Source organism: Cygnus atratus, chromosome 1 (assembly GCF_013377495.2).
Source record: "Cygnus atratus isolate AKBS03 ecotype Queensland, Australia chromosome 1, CAtr_DNAZoo_HiC_assembly, whole genome shotgun sequence".
Lineage (NCBI taxonomy): Eukaryota > Metazoa > Chordata > Aves > Anseriformes > Anatidae > Cygnus > Cygnus atratus.
The window spans coordinates 135,542,873-135,561,979 of NC_066362.1; positions in this window are offsets into that span (position 1 = coordinate 135,542,873).

The window sequence follows — 19,107 nt, forward strand, 5'->3', positions numbered from 1 at the left end:
TAGTTCTTGAATATCTTTCCTTTGGAGACCTGAAGGCAACCACCATAGTGAGTTTTAAGAGATGCTTGATATATTTGTGATTGTGAACATGAGCTTACAGCCTTTTTATTGGAATAGCAGACTTCTGGACCAAATGAATATTTTCCAGGACTCGGTAAGTACTTTCAGACCTACATGCTGATGATCTATGAGAGCACCATACATCAAGTGAAATGTGGACAGCCCCACAGAAGGACTAAAGGTCATGAGAAACTAGAAATACAACTCAGCTGCCCTGATGGGTTATTTCTAAATAGACAGAAAATAAAATAAAATTAGTCTTTAGAAACATTTTGGATCTTGCACTTATTATAGGAAATTCATGAGAATTTTCAGTAAAAATTTCTTTATGTATTAATGTTACCTTCTAAGTCAGAAGACACAAAAGTAAAGAACCCTCCCACCATATGTAGTTCTCCTAATTTCTTCCTGAGTAAAAAATCATTAGAATGGGTGTGTCAGGGAAGTGGTGGGGTCCCCATCAGTGGAGGTATTTAAGAGACACGTGGACATGGTGCTCAGGGACAAGGATTAGTGACGGAACTCAGGCTGGTGGTTGGACTTGATGATCTTGACTCATTCATGCAAATTCCATTTAGCAGAGCTTTGTAAAGACTCCTTTACAGCCCCAAGGTGTGGCTTTGCATTGACATTACAGAAAAGAAAAAATCAAATTCTGGGATAAGGCTGTGAAGGTCAGTACAAAAATCTAAATCAACCATACCTTGGACGGAAGTATACCACAGAAATAATTTGCTTAATTTGTTTTAAGTTTAGCTTCAGCTAAATCACCACAATGTGTCCTTGAAAGAAAAGTAGCCTGCAATATCTTGCAAGGGACAATGAGGTGCAAAATTACATCTACTCAGGAAATTAAGAACGTTTCCTTGGAAAAGGCAGCCTTTCTGAAGAAGTGGTATTGGTTAAGCACTATATCCTCAGAATGGTGGAGTATGGGCTCAAAATTTACAAAAGTAAAACAATGCTAATGGCTAATGATTTACAACTTCTAAACATTTTGGAGGCTTCCTTTTGGAGCCACAGGTGATCTTCTTAGCTGTCAGTTGTAGCAAACGGACTAATGAAAGATTTTTGTTGCTTCTTTAATCTATGAGTATTTCTCTAGAAGTGTTCAACACTTGCAAAAATGCATTACTGGTAGTGATAGATTCAAATCTCATGTCTGGGCTTTGCTAATAGGACTGTCTCTATATAGAGCTTTTCCACAGCAAAGAGATTCTGTAGAAATACCTCACATTTGACTCTGCAAAAGATAAGCACATTTCAGTTACTAGACTATATTCCTGCCAAAAGCAGTATGCCAGGAATAAATGAAAAGCCTTAAATAATTCCAGTTCCGTTCTGAAGCAACTTTTTTTTTTTTTTCAGCATGTATCCAAATAAATTTGTTCAATTAAAAAAAAAGAAAAAGGAAATGAAGTCATAATATGTCCATGATTCTTTGATGCTGAAATATACAAGATCAGTTAGTTAATTGTAGAGGGAGATTAAAGTCTGATTGCCCTGTTAGACTGGGCTGGGTTTTTTGTTTGTTTCTTTGTTTGTTTGTTTAATATCTGTGTGTTAGCATACACTATTGAACACATTCAGTTAAGCTCACGTTGCTTAATTTGCCAATTCACTTACAATGTGATGTAACATGCTAAACAGATATCCATAGGGATTCATTATTTCAAAATTCCCACCAAAGGATATAGGAGAATGTTAGTCTTACAGGTAAGGAGGAACTTCACTATGAATTGCAAATGAGGAAATCTAGATATTGGCATTTTGGTGTGTTAGCACAGACAAATAAGTGAGCATAAGAAATAATAATTTAAAAAAAAAAAGAAAGAAAGAAAAAAAGAAGTGGAATAAGCTTTTCCCTTCTCTTGTAGTGCAGTTCTTTCAAATTCATATTAGCTTATCTTTTCAAAACCATACCTAACCATTACATAGGTATTTTTCTCTCCAGACAAAATTAATTTGTTCTGGATAGCATTTGAACAGCCCTTGAGCAGATGTTTTTCATTTTAAATGGAGCATGCAGGCTCAATACTGATTCAATGAATTTTTTTAACCATCAAAACTTAACAAGCGTCTAGTACAGCACTCCTTTTACCTCTAGTCAATTTACCAGTTTACAATGTTTGTATCCCTCATGTAACAGTAGTCTCATATTTTAAAAATCTCAAAATTTTGTAACAGTCTACTCTTACATATCATATGAAAATCGTTACTTCTCTTCCCCCTCCCCCTCCTTTTTTTCTATTTTTTTTCTCCAGAATATGATGAATATTTTATGGTATCATTTTTTCCTGAATAACTGAACCAAAAAGTTTAGGAAAAATAAAACAAACTTGTTTTTTAATTAAAATAACTGAAAGAGAGCTGTGCCTCTCTTTCAAGACGGGAGGACTTACTTGCTACACCAGTAATGAGACCTAATAGTTGGACAACTGTCTATACAATGAACTTCTAAAGTATTCCTGAAAAAAAAAAAAAAAAGAAAAAAAAAAAAAAAAGGTTTCAGTCCTTCTAATACAGTTACAACAACAATTAATTCTTCATTTAATATTTTCAGTGTGCTTGAATTGAAGCATTGCCAAGCTGCTTGAAATTACCAGCAATAATCAGTGTCTTGTTCTGAGGCCTTGCTAGACCTTTACCTGTATCCCAACTTCAAAACAACTCTGTTCAGCAATAGAAAACCATGCTGAGTCCACACATCTGCTAATTCATAGACATACATTTGATTTTGTGTATGATCATAGAACCACTGGATTACCGATGTGTGTAGAGCATATGATGAGCAAAGTTTGGTGTTTCTGACTTCACTGAACTGGAATCAATTCCAAATTTGAGGGGCTGGAATTTAGACCAGTATTAAAATCTTTCATATATTCAGACCCTCTACACTTAGGGGGAAAAAAAAAATCATCTGAATTTTATCTATAGATATGATGATTTCAGTTTCACTCTTCTCTGGACAAAGAGTGGAAATCGCTGCCCTCTGATGCCTCACTTGTATGTGTAATAGAGACGATGATAATCCAACACATTTCTGGTGAATAAACAATGGATTGCTCATTGTTCTGTGCCTTGTAGATTTACCTACATCAGATAATAAAATTGAGATGTGCTCAAAAAGCGTTAGCCTAATTGGAAAAAAAATGGTTCTGCTGTTAATGACCACCCACAGTATGAAGCAATGGAGACATGTGCTTCTGTCAGGTTTAGCACAACATTTTGGCCAGAGTAGCAGGGAAAGGTCTCCAGAGCTGAACAATGTTTTTCCCAGTATAGGTAATCCCTGAAGAGCAGAAAAACAGTAAACGATACCGTAGTTAATACTGCTACACACAGGCAGTAGATAAAACAAATTATATTGTATTTAACTGCATGTGGCACTGGCTCTCTTCTCCTCCTTTACAGGTATAGCATAAATTGACAAGATCAGCACCAAATAATGGGGACTGGACATGGCCAATCTGTAGAAAATAAGGCTGTAAATTTGAGTTTTAAAAGCAGAAGCATGTAATGAAAGCTTTTAAAAACACATGCTACAAGTCAAAAAAAAAAAGTGTATGTTTTTAGATAACTATGATACTTGAAAAATGTTTGATCAATGTATTTAAATACGTGGGTTTCATTAGGAACTCCCCTACTTGAATTCCCTGAGTCTCAGAGAATTTTTTACCGATGTTTCTCCAGTTTCCATATTTCATACACAGATTGTGGCTCCATGCTTGAAATTTGGGCCTCTACTCTGATACATTTACTCAAGCTGGCTCTTGCCTTGTTCTTCAGTTAATTCCCAGTAATTTCACTGGGACTGTTCACAATGTAAAGGAGACTGAATGTGGACCTCTAAAACTGAGACATACCTTCCAAGTGGGTAAGCAGCTGTGACAACATTGGTGTCTTTTAAAGAAGTATCAAGTACAACTCCTCATCAGATTGCATGGGTTTTCAGGCAAGAATATCTTGAAAACTTTTACATACTATTACAGAAAATTTTGTTCTTTTCTTTCTTGTGAGTTGGCCAAGCCCCAGCAGCACTTCAGTGAGCTCCAGATGTTGTTATGCCCAAAATTTCAGTGAGCTGAATTCCCGTAACTAGAACCACCTCAGACATGAGTAACATTCCCCAGCAGCTTTCTGGTCCATAAGCTTACAGAAACAACTGCCTCACCTAACAGCACTGCATACTTCTGTCCAAATACTGCTTTAAATATATATATATTAAAAAGCATGGCAATTTTTGGCAGGCTTTTTGAGACTTATTACTCCTGTCAATTAGAGGCTATGGGATTTTCCAGATCAAAATCAGGCAGTCCTAGAGATGCATGACAAAACTCCCAAAGACATCCTGCAATCCTCCACCATTTTAAGAAAGGAATCTTTTTTTTCTGTTTCTCAAAGTTAGGGTTAAAATAGATTTCATTGTTTCAGACACTGGGAAATGTATTTGAATTTTAGTTAATTTAGTTTCAGAAGAAAACAGTAAAAAATACTATCACTTAATAAAAGAGAAATCAGTGGGCTGGATCCTCTATTCTGGATACAGTTTAGAGTATGTATCTCATGAATCTGTGTTAAGCCAGTCCAGGCCTGTTTCCTTATCTTCACTGCACTCTGGCATACCACAGAGCATTTCACAGCAGAATCTACAAGGACCAAAGGGAATGATCCCTGCACTGAGTGCATTACAGTTGTACACAGATGAACTCCAAGCCACCTAAGCACATAACTTAAGACAGCAGTGTGTAGCTTAACTACACTGCAAAACCTTGCCAGAGAACCGTAGACATGAAGACTACAGGACCATAAATACTTTTAATAATAAATAATACATTCCCAGAATAAATTCATGGGATCATAAATACAGTTAAATATGGTTGCAGCAGCCACCTTAATACCACCAACTGCAGTACCGACATCTGTCATTATATTCCAGTTGTATTCAGCCTTGGATAAGGTTTGTTCATTAGGTGATGCTTTCCAATGTTTTGTTTTACTTTCTCAAAATTTAGCACTAGGAATTGAGTTTTCTTCCTTTTGCAATTCATTACAAATATGCCCTAAAAACAGCATCATTGGCATCATATCTGATTGGAAAGTCCATGAATTAAATACAACAACAACTTACTAATGTTGTAATATCCATCCTTTGATTCCCTGTTAGAGAAAGAATCTCATTAAGTCATTATCATTGTATCTAAACAATGCAGAGGGTTTTTGCATTTGATTTTCACTGGAGAGTTGTGATTATGGACAAAAGGTAAGCATTTTAAAAAGCTTAATACAAAATATATAGGGTTTTTTTTGTTTGTGTGTTTTGTTTTGTTTTGTGTTTAAAAAGGGATGACAGGATTGGAGTGAATTTATAAAGCAAACATGGGCTATGTCTTAGGATTAGTCATCAGGTGAGCTTCTTAAACACAGCTGTATCCTTGAAGTTGCTGGAATACAGAAGTTTCTGGGGAAGGGAGATAGTTATAGTCACTGCTGTTTTACTGCAAAGGGTGGAATCAAAAGTCCATAGTTAGTAATTTCAGTAGTTCTTTGAATTTGAAGTTGTAATCCGAACCATTTTTTTTTATGATGTATAACAACAGAAACCCTCATAGTGAGATGCAGGGGATTCCCAGCTTCAGCATTTGAGAGTTGAGAATGAGGTGTTCTGTAACAGGCCAATTTTATCTCAAATAACTACATAAATCAGAAATAGGTATATGTTGAAGGACATAAGAAAATTGAACCAATTGTAAAAAATAAAAATAAATAAAAATAAAAATAAAAATAAAAATAAATAAAAATAAAAATAAAAGGAGAACTTTGTGCAGGGAGGACAGAAGGTAGGCCACTTTCTTCTATTTTGGAAGCAACAAGAAGCAGCCTGCTACTGAAACAAAAATAGTGTCCACCCACTGCAACAGCCAGGCTGAGGCTGAAGCTCAGACAGAGTTTCACAACCTCTCCAGGCAATCACCAACACCCAGACAGGCCTCCCTAGGATCAAAAGTTGCCTAGACCCTCAGCTGAAGGGAACTCCAGAATCTGGAAGTATCCGTAGGGCCTGAAGGCAGAGGTGGATGTCATGGGTGCTAGTGTGGCCAGCTGGATGGAGTTTTCAAGGGAATTGATGTGTTGTGAGAGGAGCTCTCCAGCCTTATGTACTTGCAAGGCAGCTCTCTCTGCCTTATGTACTTGCAAGGGGAAGGCAAGCTAGCTTCCAACCCTGAGCTGATGGACTTGACTGACTCACAAGACAAGGGAGACTGGACCCTTGCCTCTGCCCAGAGCAGAGGGAGAGATCCTCCCCTTGCCCCCAGTGTGCCCCTATGCAACAGATACGCAAGTCCAAGTGCAAGGTGCTGCACCTGGCTGAGGGCAATCCCAGACATGGGTACAGACTGGGAGAAGAACTCATTGAGAGCAGCCCTGCAGAGAAGGACTTGGGGGTTCTGGTGGACAAAAAGCTCAACATGAGCCAGCAGTGTGCGTTTGCAGCCCAGAAGGTCAACTGCATCCTGAGCTGCATCAACAGAGGAGTGGCCAGCAGGTCGAGGGAGGTGACTGTCCCCCTCTGCTCTGTCCTTGTGAGGCCCTACCTGGAGTACTGCATCCAGGTCTGGGGCCCCCAGCACAAGAAGGATGTGGGGCTGTTAGAGCGGGTCCAGATGAGGTCTATGAAAATGATCAGAGGGCTGAAGCACCTCTCTTATGAAGAAAGATTGAGAGAACTGAGGATGTTCAGCGCAAAGACAAGGCTCTGGGGAGACCTTATAGCAGCCTTCATAGCACCCCCCTAAAGAGGGTCTACAGGGGAGACCTGGGGAGGGGGAGTGACGCTCTTTGTCAGGGAGTGTAGTGATAGGACAAGGAGTAATGGTTTTGAACTTGAAGGGAGATATAGATTAGATGTTAGAAGGAAAATCTTCACTCAGAGGGTGGTGAGGCACTGGAACAGGTTGCCCAGGGAAGCAATGAATGGATGCCCGATCCCTGGAGGTGTTCAAGGCCACATTGAATGGGGCCTGTGGCAATCTTATCTAGTGGGTGGCATCCCTGCCCATGGCAGGGGGGTTGGAGTTAGATGATCTTTAAGGTCCCTTCCAACCTGAGCCATTCTATGATTCTATAGGAAGAAAAAGAGTAAGATTTGTCCAGAAACCTTATTTAAGGTCTTTATTTTGCACACTATTGGATGAATTCACATACATGCTCAAGCTGCCAGGGGACTTATTGATACATGACTTAACTCACACAGACTGTATGCTTGGATCTGTCTGTTAGCTCTCATACAAATATATAACACACTCTGCAAATACCCCAGCAACTTAAATTATTTCATGGCAGGAACAGGTATTTTTGGAGGTGAGGGACCAGTTTATTTCGATATGTCATAATGCAAGCCTGGTAAAGAAATAAATTAATCTACAAAGACTCAATGTATTCCACTCTGTTCAGTAGTTTAGTAAATAGTCCATGATTTAGTACTTCACTAATGAGGGAAGATGTCTGAAAGCCTACTCATCCAATACTTAATGGAGGAAACATTTTTGGATGTCCATAAAAGATCTTTAAGGTCTCTGTAGCCACTGCATCTTTCACAGATTCTGATTCAGGAGAGATTATGTCAACAGGGAACATGCTCAGGACTCTTGATAGCTGGCATGAATTTCATCTCTCCGTGGCCTGACCACTGCAAGACACTTCCCTTTAATCTGGTCCCACTTCTGAGCCTGTTACCTTCCTTTCTGGTACTTTCCTAGCAGCAGAGATGACACTTTTAGAGTTATTTAGGTCATTAAAGCTGTCCTTCTGTCCCTAGTGAGACTTTCAAAGGCATTTAAATTTGGTACCTTGATTTCAAACCAGAATGTTTCAATGTGCTGCTGAAAACCTGAACTATGTGATGATGTGTCTGTTTAGTTGCAAAATACTCCGAAAATCTGCTTCAGTATGTGCCTCCACTGTGCAACCAATCTATACACTACATACACATGAAAACAATGAAAAAATGCTAGAAGTGATAAGGAATTCTCCAGTGAAACTTTGCAGCACTGAGCTTCTTCAGGGATTGCCCTAAAAGCATCATTGTTTATACCGTGGCTCCCAGTATTGTTAGGCTGCCCAGTTCCTCTGTGAAACTCAGGCTCCGTGAAACTCCTCTGCCTGCCTCTGATCCCACAGGGCTGCCCCACACAGTGCCCTGACTCTAGCACACTCCTTCAGTAATGGAACAGTTGGTGTGAAAAATCAGGAGACAGAACAATTTCCCAAACATTTTTTGTATTATTTAATTCCTGTACAAAACTTAAAAAAAAATGATTTTGGTTTACATTTCAAAATTTCAACACAGAATTTGAGGCTGTAATCAGTTATAAATGGTATATTTTGAGTGGAATATTTCAATATTTTATATTGAAAGTCACTCAGGTAATTACTCAATCTGCAGCAAAAATACTAATAAAAAGGATGAATTTTTAGTCCACTCCTACAGCCAGAAGAGACTGATATGATTCTTATATGCTTATTTTTCCTGGGTTTTAGACCATTACATTTTCTTGGACATACTCTAGCGAAAAATGTTTGATCTGTTTTCTCAGCAGTAAACACTTGAGTCTTCTGTACCTTCCATATTTCAGTGCCAATAGTCAGAAAGACATTATCGCTTGAATTCGAATCTGGAGGAACCACAAAGTCAGATCAAAGTCTGTGCGCAGAGCAGACGTATTTTCTGTCTGGTAAATAGCTGCTTTGAAATGATATTTCCATCTTTGAGATTTATATGCTCATAAAGTCAGGTGCAGTATTGTAGATCTTTACTTAAATGCTTTTGCAACATGCTTTACTATGGGTTTTAAATCAGCCTCATCTTGTTTAAAAAGAGGTTACAGTGTCATTTCCAGGCAAATCTGTTCTACAAATCTGCACCTTTTTTCTTTATTTGTTTTACTGTCACTCAGAGAATGAAAATGTATATAAACAAGTCATCCATGAAATTCCATGCATTGGTGTCATAACTCTGAGGCCTTTCAATCTTTGTATTCAACCAGTTCACAGCTCAGACGTTTGACTTGATTGAGCACAGATGTCTATGATATCACTAAGTTCTCTCGAAGACAGAGTATATTATTGCAGTATTAACATTGAATATGTTTCTGTTTAATATGTACTCCTGAGACCAAATTCCCTGTGTCATCTGGAATGCTTTTTCCAGATAAGAACAAATCAGTAGAGTTCTGCTAGCAGTTAAGGTCAAATCCAGCCCCAAAACCAACAAGTGAAATTAATATAACTAGATAGTTTGTTGTGGATGCTAATAGTTTATATGACTTCAAAAACATATCAGACAAACTCGTGGAAAAAGAATCTATTCAGGACCATTAACTACAAAGCTCAGGAAATCCCTGATGGAGGTGAAAAAGTATGCTGGTATACATTCCTTGTTCATACAGTCTTTCCTATGCAGATGCTATTATCACTTATATAAACAGGAAAAATTAGATCGTCTTTAGTCTGATCCATTATGGACATTTATATGTTCTTATCTATATTTTGAAGAAAGCAAGAGCAATTCCTAAAAAATATTTCAGTCATGTCAGTAAATGAATTAATCCAATCTAATCAAAACCACACAAGAAACCTTAGGAGACTGTAACACTTAATAGCACATGCTTGCAATGCAGCAGCGCCAATACTAAAACAAATTGTTAAGTCTTATGGTTTTCAGTGAAGACTCTAGTAAGAACAGTGCAGATCAAAAATATTAATAAAAAAAAATCCCAAAATGTCATTACTGGAGAGACAATGCAAATGCATAGCAGCATAAAATTTGCATATTCCAAAGTAATATTTCTTGCATTGGGTAAGCCCTTTGGTTCTTCACCATTATTTCTGGTATACAAAAATACTACATTTGCAGCATTCATAGCTGTCATATACAATTTTTAATCAGTTGAAATTCTACACTGCCCTGCTCCCAAGGTGTTTGAAAGGTTGCTTTCTCACTGCAGCGAAAATTCAAATGTAGCTACAAAAATCAGAGCTCACTCCTCCTTGTTTAAAGTTCTGTCACAGCTCCTCATATATCGGCACTTCCTGAATTAACAACAAAAACAGATCCAGAGTTTCCTGTTAAAGTAACTAGGGAAGCATTCCTGAATTCTTCTCCCTCCCTCTCCCACTATTACCTGAACAGATGTGGACTTTATTTTGGGTCAGCCATATTCCTTACCACATCCTGTGACTAGTTTATATTAAATTCCTTGCTTATCTCTCCAATGTCCATTCTAGTTTTACGACACAGTCTCCTTACAAAAAGAAATGGGATGTTGATTAAAGCAGTACAATCAATCATTTATAACCCCTGTACAGTCCAATAAATGCTGATGTTGTCATTTAGGCCTTGTTTCAAAACACACCTTAACAAATGTACTTAAATCAAACATAGTTAAGGTCAATTTAAAAGATAATGGGTTAGGAATAGGAGTATATATCTTAATGTACAACACCAACCATCATTAAATTCCAGTTCTGCGGAATTCACAGTCTTCAAAGTTAACTAGCATCCAAAAGTTTAAAAAATCAGCTGCAATTTATCTATATTAACCAATCCATTATGCTTTTAAACTCAGCATTAACTGAAATCAGACCTTAAGTGTCTCCTGAAACTCCTGCTAAAAAGACACAGTTCCTTAAAGTGATGCAATTATGTATCTCGATGTTCTTAAAAAAATAGCAATTTATTTCTACTTGTCCTGACTGCAAATAAGTCTGAATATACAGCTTGTAGTGCTCAAAAACTGTAAGGCTGGGAAAAAGAACACAGAATGTACTATCTTTAGAGATTTATTGTATTTAAAGAAATCCCATGATTTGGGGAACTTTGCTCATATTCATGAGTAGTTGAGACAGAGAAAATCACAGGTCTTTCTGTTTTTTGCATATTAGCATAACATTTATAGAGTAAATTGAAGGTGTTATTTTAGTTTACATCAACTTAACATGCCTAGTTCAGGTGGTTAATAGCCATGAAGTTATTCATGGTTTTGCTCAAATTAGGGAGCAGAATATGCATTTGTAGAATTTGAAACTTGATTGCTAGTACATCCCAGAGATCTGTGGATCATTACTACTGCTCTCCATTGATTATGTTTATACAAGAATGACGGTATGTGCTTTGTTCACTTCTCTGTTTTGTGGTAGAGAACACTATCTCATGTATATTAAATAAGTGCTACTTTTCAAGCCTAGACTTAGGATCATATGTGCCTACAAAATGTCTTGATGAAATTTTTGGGGAAAGTATTTCTAAAACTTTATATATATATATATATATATGACTGAAAAATCAGACTTATTTCTACTGTAAAACAGCTTTTAATTTTAATTCTAAACTAAAACTATGTAAAGATGATATTTACAAAATCACTCGATAGTGCTAAGGAAAATGCAGTGCAATACAATACAACATTTCACTTCACAGAAGCTTAGAAATTTCAGTAGTATATATTTATGAATCAGAAAATCAAAAGAGAAGTTGTTTTTTTCATTTATGTTAATGTCTTAGTACCACTCTATTCAGAACCCTCAATGTGAAATAAATTACATTCTTCGTTGGTCCCTTTCCCTGAGATAAACACAAACAGATGGATACATGTAAGTCAGGAAAAGAGATTAGTCCTATGGAAGACACATTAAGAAGAACCAAATTACATCTGTGCTTTTACGGTGGGCTTCAACTAATGTTTGCCTTCTTAACTATGCTATAACTGAGCTCCAGAATTCAGAGAGCTCTTCTCTCTGAGGATTTGCATCCAACACAGAGGGGATGATTCACAATGCGAAGAAGTATTTCTCTCACCACTGACCACAGTGGAGGCTGGGTGCTGAACTTCCTTACAGTGAAAGTTTAGTGAGATTAAACATTCCTTCTCATCATATGTCATATACCAATATACCAATACTAAAAAATAAATAAATAAATAAAATCAAAGACCTCCCCAGTAGATGATATCCTATATAGATGATACTCTAGTTTATAGTGATGCTACATATCCAGCGATAGCTAACTAATTAGTCTTTCCCTTCTCTTTGGAAAATCCATAAAGTTTTGCTGTGGTCTGCAGCTGAAAGCAGTTTGCTTCCAAGTGATAAACACAGATGTTTCTCATAAACAAAGATACAGCAATTAAAATTTGCGTGCATATCAGATCTTTCTATGAAGCTAAAAGTAGCTCACAGTAATGGGTTAAATTCAGAAGTACTTCATTGTATTTTAAAGGGCTGCAGAGACCATCAAGCAGCTGTTACTGATGCCCACCCAGCAACTGTTTGGGGTGCGTCGCAGGGGGCATGGGATACCTGAAACTGCTCCCTCCATCTGGGCAAGCTGCAGCACTGGTTCATATGCAGTCTCTCAAGCTCTCTGCTTAGCTCAGGTTAAACTTGGAACAATTGGTGGATGCTCTACAAAATTGGAAAATTACTGCTTCTGTTTGACACCAAAAGAAGTCTCGTGGGCTTAAAGTTTAACTGTTTTCTGAATATACATGTTAGCTAAACAAAAGCCATGCTTTCACCCTCCAAAGTTGCCTTGTTTATATCCTTCTGTGAAGAAGTCACTTCTACAACACCATGGCTACTGCTTGTCCAATCTCACATATTTCATGGAAAACAGACTCTCCCTGTCACTTCCTCACGTAAGTACAACTTCCTGGCTTAACTACCAGTAGTTTAAGTAAGTCTTTTCCAGAGGTCTGCTGTTAGGGACACCTTGGGTTTTATGATTCACCTATTCACTTTCAGTTATTGCAGAAAACAGACCTGCAGGCTTCACGAGGTTTCCACATCTACTCACTTTCACTTTAGGTAATTCAAGAAACAAACTAAACATACTACTTAACACCCACAATGACTTCCTTGCTTCATCTTCTTACTTGCTTGAGCTGTCTTTGGATCTAGATGCAAATCTAGTTAAAGTATCTTCTTTCTCCCACGCAGCTTGCCTCTTATGTGAAGTTATGTGGTGGGTTGGTATTCCCATGGTTTTCCCTGCATTACTTTGTACCATTCTGTTCAGCTATACTCATCCTCTGTAGGGTACTAAACCCTTCATGATTTTTAGGCAAGGACTCTTTGCCTCACTACCCTACAATGCAGGAGGTACCAGCTTGTGGGTAGACAGCATGAACACAGTCAGGGTCTGTACAAACGATGCAGCCATGATCATCCTACCTTTACATACAGTTGCAGCAGCTACTGGACACCAACACCTCATTCTTTCAAGATTAAAGTTTCAACCACTAGTCAAAGGGGTTATGCTTCTGCTTCCTTCACATCTTTGGCCTTATGAATCTTTCGTTCTTTTACACCAGCATTTTAGCTATTACTGAGCAATACTTGCACAGTGCAAAGGGCTTATCCATTTCCTATCTGTCCCCCCAGCAAGTAATGGACTAGGGGTGAATAAAAGGCTGGGAGGGGACACAGCCAAGACAGTTGACCCAAATTGGCCAAAGGGATATTCCATACCATATAACATCATGCTCAGCAATAAAACAGGGAGAAGCAGGCAAGAGATCTTCCAAGACAGCTGTTGCTCAGCTGGTACGAGTGGGTGACTGTTGCTGAATCAGTTGTGGGTTCTTTCTCTCTCTCTCTCTTTTTCTTTTTTCCCTTCTTTCCTTTTCTTTCTCCCTTTCTTCTTTCTCCCTTTACTTATTAAACTCCCTTTATCTTGACCCATTAGTTTCTTTTGCTTTTGCCCTTCCAACTTGCTCCCGCATCCTGCTGGGGAGTGGGGGTGAGCAAGCAACTGCTAGGAGCTTAGCTGCCAGCTAGTGTCATCCTACCAAAACGCCAGAGAAGGATAAGTGGGTCATCAATACTTTTCTAAGTGTTTTACTTGCTGATTTTTTTTTGCATTCTTTTACATCATTATCCATTTTCCTATTGTGCCACAGAGAGTGCCTAAGTATTTTACTAGAGGTCTTTGGTTCTATGGTGAATCAAAAAGGTTTCCTTTGTGATATTTGTTTTAGAGCCTAAATCCACATGGGCATCAAGCCCCAGCTGCATATGCTACATTTGAAAAATAGGAATTAAGTGCTGACATTGTTGACCCTGGGTTCATAAAGTTCTGCCCCACTCCCCCACCCCCAGTATGTTAACATCTATGTGCATTGAGGATACTGCCATATAACATTGGTGGTACACATACAGAAGCCTACCATTTTCTATTTTCTTTCTGGATAAATATTTACTAGTAATGACATTTCATCCATCATGCTATGTAATAATCCATAACGATGAATTAGAAAATTACCAGTTGGCTGCAAACTTATGTTGCTATAGTAACATTTACATTGCAAATCATATTATTGTAAAAGCCCATGTGCATGGAAATTTTTCCATTAGCCTGCATTAAGATTATAGTCATAACATGCCTATGGTTTTCCAAATATGCATGTGAAAAAAAAAAAAAACTCACATCTAATACTCCAAGATGCCTTTTTTTTTTTTTTTTAATTTAAATAACTGTAGACATATGGGCTGATATGTACAGGCCGGTGACCCACTGGAGTGACAGAATCCCCTTCCTTGGTGTGTGCTCCATGTGGCACAGCGATGACACACGGGAAAGGTGGCTCACGGCTCAGTCCTTCACACAGATTAAAAGCTTCTGAAGCACTTGATACTTCTTGTATGCATAGCTTGAAATGTTGATGTCCCTCCCTGAATTTTTCAGGGGTATGAGCAGTCCACTAGAGCTTGACCTCTTATCATGCTAATACATTTCTGCTGTTGTAAGAGCCACTCGCACATGTGCTTGTTTTTGCAGGTTGGTCAGATATTACTACTGACAGCAGATCTTTGCAAAGCTTTGTGGCTGTGCTCAAGGTAGCTGTCACAACTAGCATTAAAACTAAGTTAATGGTTCTGCAAGAAAATAATCAAAAATAGCCAAAAGTTCAAAATAATTTCTAAGCTACTATTAACAAAACTATAAGGAAATTCATACAGTAAAATTAACTTTCTGAAATAAACTTTGCTTTCTTTAGCAATTTGAGGTCTGTTATAACAACAAGAAAGCAGCGCTGGAACTATCACAAGTATCCCTGAAGGAAAATCTACAACCAGGTTGAACTTTTCAACTTCTAAGTATTACTTGCAAATAAAATTGTCTAATTCTGCCCAGCTGGAAGACAACTATGCAAGTACATCTTTTACTAATGCTGTTTACTGAGGTTTTGCTTTGTTTTTTTTCCTGTGTAGCACTTAGCATTAATCATATTTTCCACAATAGGTATTTTAAACCCTACGCTCAATTAAAAACCTAATTAAGATGAGCTAAAACAAAAAGTGGTCTTACAACTTGAAAAATTTCGCCTTGTTAAGTCATAAGTGAAAAATTGAAGGCAAGCCTACAGGCATTCAGCATGGTCTGAATGGGTTCTCTAGTTATCTATGTCTTCTCTTGGGAGATGTAGTACTATTCTAAGGGAGCCCTTGAATAAACCTTTCCCTGAAGGACTTTCGTTCTCTCTTTAACCAGGTGCATATACACCTATTCAATTTATTAAGCAGCTTCTCATGGCAGAAGGATCATGGCTGCTGATGCGCATACTCCCATGAGAACAGAAGAACCTGTCACTAAAGTAGAGAAAGGTGGAAGACACTGAGGAGCTGGTGGTGGCTTTCTAACTAATGCAGCCACACTAAGCTGACACCTTCAGGCACTGCCCACCCACAGCCAGAGCCCAGCACCATCAGCCCCTTCTCCCTACACACAAAATGTCCTGTCCTACTCACCCAGGAATGAGACAAGCAATGCCGCTGCAGCTCCCCTCTACCTGAGGTCAATGCCCCACCACTAGGTACTGACCTTAACGAGGTGCAGGCACATCCACCACGGATAGAACTGACTAAAGCACTCAGGGGAAAATAAAAAAAAAAAAAGCTCGGGAGTGCCTCAACACTGTCACAGCACTCTGCTAAAAGAGTGCTTAGGATCAGATTTGTTTTGTTTATAACCAGCGTAGTGCTGGATCGGAGAGAAGCTAGACAACATTTAATGGTATGTCCAAAAAGCAGTGTGCTTCTGTGGTGGTTTTACCCCACTGGGCAGCTGAACTTCACTGCAACTGCTCTCTCACTCCCCCTCCTCAATGGGAAAGGGGGAGAAATATGATTAAGAGAGCTCAATGTTTGAGATAAAGACAGGGAGATACTCAATAATTATTGTCACAGGCAAAACAGATTCAACATAAACAGTAATTTAATTTCTTGCCTATTACCAACAGACTAAAACAGTGAGAAACTAATAGCAAACTAAAAATACCTTCCCCCAATCCACTCTGTTCTATGTCCTTCCCCTGAGCAGTGCAGGGGGATGGGGAATAGGGGCTGCAGTCAGTCCCTAACACTGCCTCTGCCGCTCCTTCACGGTCACTCCCTGCCCCTGCTCCCCGTGGGGTCCCTCCCACAGGATGCAGTCCTTCCTGAACTGAGCCTGCGGGGGCTGCCCACAGGCAGCAGCTCTTCAAGAACTGCTCCCACATGGCTCCGTACCACAGGGTCCATCCATCCCCCAGGAGCAAACTACTCCAGCACGGGTCCCCCACGGGTGGGCGGCAGCTCCCCCCAGACCCCCTGCTCCTGCGTGGGCTCCTCTCCACGGGCTGCAGCTCCGGCCCGGGGCCTGCTCCTGCAGGGGCTCTCCATGGCCCGCAGCCTCCTCCAGGCCACATCCACCTGCTCCACCAGGGGCTCCTCCAGGGGCTGCAGCATGGAGATCTGCTCCATGTGGGACCCATGGGCTGCAGGGGGACAGCCTGCTCCACCAGGGGCCTCTCCACAGGCCTCAGGGGAACTGCTGCTGCCTGCCTGGAGCACCTCCTGCTGCACTGACCTGGGGGTCTGCAGGGCTGGTTCTCTCACATTTTCTCACTCCCCTCTCCCAGCTGCTGTTATACAACAACAACAACAAAAAACTGCTGTTTTTTTTTGTTGTTTTTTTTTTTTTCCCTTTCCTAAATCTGTTCTCCTAGAGGCCCAACCAGCATCACTCCTTGCCTTGGCTCTGGCCAGTGGCAGGTCCCTTTTGGAGCCAGCTGGAGCTGGCTCTGACATGGGGCAGCTGCTGGACTCTTCACAGAGGCCACCTGGTGGCCCCCCGCTACCAAAACCTGGCCACATAAATCCAATAGAGATCAGAGTTCCCAAACTAAAATGAACCAGAAGGCCTCACGTTGTCTTGCCTCTTTTCTTTTGCATCCAGGCAGTGTGTGGCTGCTGCAAGCTCTCAGTGAAATCAGGGCTCTTGATGCTACCTTTGCCACAGCACATGGCTCCATTTATTAACCAGGAGGTCTGTGCTCATAATGCAAAGGTTAATGCATGGAAGACTTTCCTAAAAGCAGAAACAGGTTCCAGACATGGACCCATTTCAAAAGAGTGAGACTGTACAGATTAAAGCCCTGGAAAGATAAGAGGTTAAATAATACTTTAGGGTAGAAGGGTCTGTGCTGCTGCAGCAAAACCATGGCATATTCAAATAAAATGAAAGTGACCTTTTAGATATGAATCCCATCATCCACTGATTATATTATACATGCAGTTTGGATGTCAGACTCTGAAGATACTCCATTTTTCTTGGCTTACACTATGGAAACAAAACAACAAAAAAAAAAAAGGAAAAAGGAAAACAAAAGTTAAGAATATCTTGATCACTATGCACATCTGGTTTTAATTAGACAAACTGCTATATGATTTCAACATTGTGCTCCTCCCCTTTCTTTCCTCCCTGCTATCCTGTGTCAAGCTCCCCATTCTCAGTGTGCATCTGCAGGGCCATCCCTCCCTTCCTTTCTGCAGCACCCCTTTTACTGAACAACGATGCTTGCTTTTTCCCTCAGATGTTCTGCTGTCAGTGGACAGGGACCATGCATGAACTTGTCCCTTCAAGCACGAGATCCACACAGTCATTTTTTCTAAAATACACACAATTGTCAGTTTCTGTTAATGACTCATTATTTCTGCTGCTTTGTGGGGTTTTGTAAAGCAGTGTTCCCATACCCAAGTACAGACAGCTAAATAAGACAAGCATGAGAAATTAATATAAGAACTAAATGCCATTTGCAAACGAGAGTGAGCCAAGACAAACCATCCATTACAATAGCTTTCTTTAAAAGCAGGTTTAAATGAGCAAGTTTTGAGACTAAGGAAAGGAACACTGCAGAAACAAACTGAATGAAATACAATGCTTCCAAGTAATCAAAAGAAAATATTCACAGGTGTTAATGAATACACTTTCACACGGAGAAATGAATTATCACCATAATTCTTCCCATATCATCATTATTATCACCATTCTTCCCATATTTTATCAGAGTTATCCTCAAACACCCAAAGACTGAATGGGATTAAAACCTCAACCTAACAAAAGATTTGGCCTCTCCTTTAAAAAACAGTATTGTGGAGAAACATTCACATTTTTTTGATTTACAAACCTTGTGAGCCATCAGTGCATCATGGAGTGTTTTGGTATCAGCAAAGTAGATACCTTACTCTTTTCATATGACTCTCAAGCTTTTATCATGAAATTACTGATTAGAAATCATCTAGTAAGTGATTGTTATGGGCCTGCATGACCTGAGTAACAGAATTGTGAGTTAATTAAATTTTTTATTAGTGTCACAGTGCTCAATTTATGAACGCTAGAAAAACATGGATTTGTGCTTGTCACTACCTACCATGCCCCTTCAGCTTTAGCTCACAACCATTTTCCAGTAGTACTCGTGTTCTCAGAGAAAGCTGAAAAACTTACTTGTAAAAATGTGTTGGATTATTATTAAAAAAAAAAAAAGTGCCAGTGAATCCAAACAAACAAACAAAAAGTTTAAAAACATCACACAGATACACAGAACTACCTTCTTTAATAGCCCAAAATAACACTTCATTTGACAGATATACGTGCAGGACAGAAAACTAGGCACAAGGATCGGAGTCTAAAGCACTAATGCATCCCAGCTTGGCAGGTAGCAGATGCCA